Here is a 4,041-nt window from a genome sequence, read left to right as displayed (position 1 = left end):
TGGCTAAAAATGTCACTAGTGCGGAGGTTGAGAAATCCTGATTTAAAATATAACCCAAACCGGGTGTAGTGGCGGAGGCCTGTAGTCCCAGCTATTCAGCAGGCTGAGACAGGATCGGTCGAGCCCAAGTTCAAGTCCACCCTGAGTAACGTAGTGAGAGCCCGTTTCTAAAAAGTAAAATATAGTCCAACCATGAGTATGTTAATATTATTCCCGTGTTATAGGACCCTTTTAAATAATGAGTCAGAGTTAATAATGGGGTGCAATAAAAAAGAGATGTGATACTTTCACAAAATCTCAGGGCTTGGTGAGTATAACTCCAAATCTTCCTGAAACCACCCTCCATCACCCTAATTCCTAAATGCTCACAGTCATTACCACTGATAATTTATCTCTTCCAAGGCTTCTAGCCTTCAATTTCCTTGCATCTGAAATCTGCTCTTAAACTCTTCAGTGACTTACTTCTAAGGAAGACAATGTGGTAGCAGTGATGCATGTCACTTACAAGATTAAGCTATATAAAGGCATTGTGGCTTCCTCTTTGCTCTCTTTCAGTTCATTTGGTTGGGAGAAGCCAGCTGCTATATTGCGGGTATGGCAAGTAACTCAGGCTTTCAGCAAGTAGCCAGTAAGAAACTGAGGTCTGTTGCCAACAGCCATGTAAGTTAACTTAGCAGTAGATCCTCTGTCACCAGCCAAACCTAGAGAAAAAAACCTTCAGACAAGTGCAGCTTCATGAGATAATCTAATCCAGAATCACCCAGCTAAGACTCCTAAATTCCTGACCCACGAGGATGGTGAAATATTTATCATATTATTTATTATCTGTAGTTGTTTCAGGCTTTTAAATTTTGGAGTAATTTGTTACACCACAATAGATAACTAGGACACAATGTGAAGTTGTCATTAAGTATATAGTAATTGCAATAACATAAATTGGAGATTGAATCTTGGAAACATTATTCCAGGCTTCCATTGACAGTAAAAAGTGGGGTAAAGATAGATACTGCAAATTATATTTGTCTTAATTATAAGAAGAGGGGAGAATAGTGTGCCACAGAGGTTTTCTTCTATGGGAGAATTTTCAACATGCACCATGTAGGGGTGGAAAGATGTGATACCTTTCCTCATCCATCATGAGTCATGGCTGACACTCATATAACAAAAGAGCAGATTAGCACAAGGAAAGCATTACAGATTTATTTAATCAATTTTACACGACCATGGAAGCCTTAGGAAAGGAAGACTTAAAGACCCAGGAAAAGCTGCCTATTTTGAGGTTTAGGTTTGATGCAGAGCAGACAGCCAGGCAGAAACGTGACTGGACAAAAAGGATATGATCAACCTAATGGTAATAGAGAGGAGAAATGGGTCAAGTCATGTCTATTCAGTCTTTTCGGCCTGTGATATTCCTTCCTCCAGGATATGGAGCAGGGTCCCTCTGGAACAAAAGTCTTGAAAGCCACTATCAGATAAGGTAGGTCAGAGAAACTCTTTGTGGCCAGCTCCTACAGAAAGGCACGGGAAGATTAGAGTAATATTTCTAGATTTTATGACTGGCTTTGGGGGCAAACGGGCTCTAGCTTTTCTTTCTTTCTGAGACACAGTCTTGCTCTGTCGCCCAGGCTGGAGTGCAGTGGTGCGATCTCAGCTCACTGCAAACTCTGCCTCCCGGGTTCAAGCGATTCTTGTGCTTCAGCCACTCAAGTAGCAGGGATTACCAGCATGTGGCACCACATCCAGCTAATTTTAGTATTTTTAGTAGAGATTAGGTTTTGCCATGTTGGCCAGGCTGGTCTCTAACTCCTGGCCTTAAGTGATCCACCTGCCTTGGCCTCCCAAAGTACTGGGATTACAGGCATGAGCTGCATGCCCACTGTGCTCTAGTTTCTCTGACCCATTTTGGAAAAGAGGAATTCTAGTTTCTATGGCTTGCTTTGGGGAAGAAAGGAGAGCAGGAGAAAGAAAGGCAGGAGAAGGTCAGAAAGATCTTCTGAGCCTCTTTTCTGTAGTTCAAAGTATTCAACACGCCAAAGTGCCACACTTTGGGTTCTCATTTTCTTTTCTTCTTTTTTTTTTTTTCTCCTTTTTTGAGACAGAGTCTTGCTCTGTTACCCAGGCTGGAGTGCAGCGGCATAACCCCGGCTCACTGCAACCTCCGCCTCCCAGGTTCAAGCAATTCTCCTGCCTCAACCTCCTGAGTAGCTGGGATTGCAGGCACATGCCACCATGCCCGGCTAATTTTTTGTATCTTTAGTAGAGATGGGGTTTCACCATGTTGGCCAGGCAGTGTCAAACTCCTGACCTCGTGATCCACCCACCTCGGCCTCCCAAAGGGCTGGGATTACAGGTGTCAGCCTGGGGTCTCATTTTCTGAGTCCCAATAATCATTACATTTTTTTTTTGAAGTTTTTCCTTAAAGTTCTTCCACCCTCATTTTCAGAATATTTATTGTAGACTCTGTGATTTTGGTCTGCCTAGCGTTTTCTCCTTCTAGACAAGGAAAGGGAGAACACCTCTTCTGCCTTTGGTATCTCCATTCCGTGTTGTTCATGTGACTTCACTGGCTCTTCCTTAGGGGCTTCTGAAATCAAACTTGTCAGCTGGGATCTTTTATCAGGACTGACACAGATGAATGACAACATATGCTTTCTTGAGGAGTTGTCCTTGCTGCCCTGTGGCTGTTGGGGTATCGTAATGAGAAGAACTTGCCCAAAAATGAAGCTAATACACAGAAAAACTGAGTTGAAAGAGCTACACCAGGAGAGGGGAGGGAAGAAGGGGACAGAGAGAGAAAGCTTATTTTAGTCCCTGCCACATTGGATCCAGCAACATGGTTCTGCTTGCATCTAGATCTTTTATTTCCATATAAACAAAATAGATTTAAAATAAAATTCATGATACGAATTCCTGAGAGCAACTGAAATATTTGCTTGTGACAGGGGTGCTATAGATAGTTTGTTTTCTCTCTTTGGCGATGGTGGTGCTGTTGCTCAGGCTCATAGGGCTGTGCTGTGTCCCTATAGGACATGACGGAGTTGTTAAACTATTTAGCAATCTTCCTGTAACATTGCTTTATTGTCGCTGAAACAGACTTAATGTAATAATGCTCTAATTAATTAGCTGAATAAACCTTTAACACGTTTTCATTCTATTTTGAAACAGTCACGTTCTTAACGCTCTTTGACAAGTCCTTATATTTCTATTAACTTGACCCACAGCGTCCTTTTCAGAAGTCCTCTCAACTGTCCCCTGCCAACAGGTTCTTTCAGGATCTCTTGGGCGTGCTCTGCCCCAGGGAGTTCTGATGGGAAGACTATATTGACTACAGCTGAAATGCCGGTACAGAAAAGCCTAGACTTAGGAGCAAACGAACTCAGCTCTCATCTCCATTATCTGGTGTTTGGGCTGAGTGGAGAAAGGTGATCCCCAAGCTCGGCTTCTCCAGCTTCACTGAAGCCGGGGTCCCAAAGGAGAGCGCAGGCGTGAGCAGCAACCCGGCACCGGGCTAGCGTCCCGAGCCTGTGCACCGGGCCCTTTTCTTTTTCTTTCTTTTTTGTTTGTTTGTTTTGTTTTTGATTTGTTTTTGTATTTGAGACGGAATCTCGCTCTGTCGCCAAGCATGGAGTGCAATGGCGCAATCTCAGCTCACTGCAACCTCCGCCTCCTGGGTTCAAGCGATTCTCCTGCCTCAGCCTCCCAAGTAGCTGGGATTATAGGCACACGCCACCACACGCAGGTAATTTTTGTATTTTTAGTAGAGACGGGTTTCATCATGTTGGCCAGGTTTGTCTCGAACCCCTGATCTCAGGTGATCCTCCAGCCTCTGCCTCCCAAAGTGCGGGGATTACAAGCGTGAGCCACTGCGCCCGTCCAGCACCAGGCCCTTTTCTTACTTTGGCCATCCTGTATTTGAGGTTGCTGTCTGGGCTCTGCTCCTACCCGAGGGCACCCCTGGAGCAAATTCTCGGAGCGGCCTGGGCAGGGCGGGCCGGGTGAGGGCGCGCTTGGGGCCTGGAGGCGGAGTCGGGGGCGGGGCGC

Source organism: Sapajus apella, unplaced genomic scaffold, assembly GCF_009761245.1.
Source record: "Sapajus apella isolate SASKATOON/1434 unplaced genomic scaffold, GSC_monkey_1.0 scaffold1, whole genome shotgun sequence".
Classification (NCBI taxonomy): Eukaryota; Metazoa; Chordata; class Mammalia; order Primates; family Cebidae; genus Sapajus; species Sapajus apella.
The sequence above is the reverse complement of the archived record's forward strand: the minus strand, read 5'-3'. Positions refer to the sequence as shown.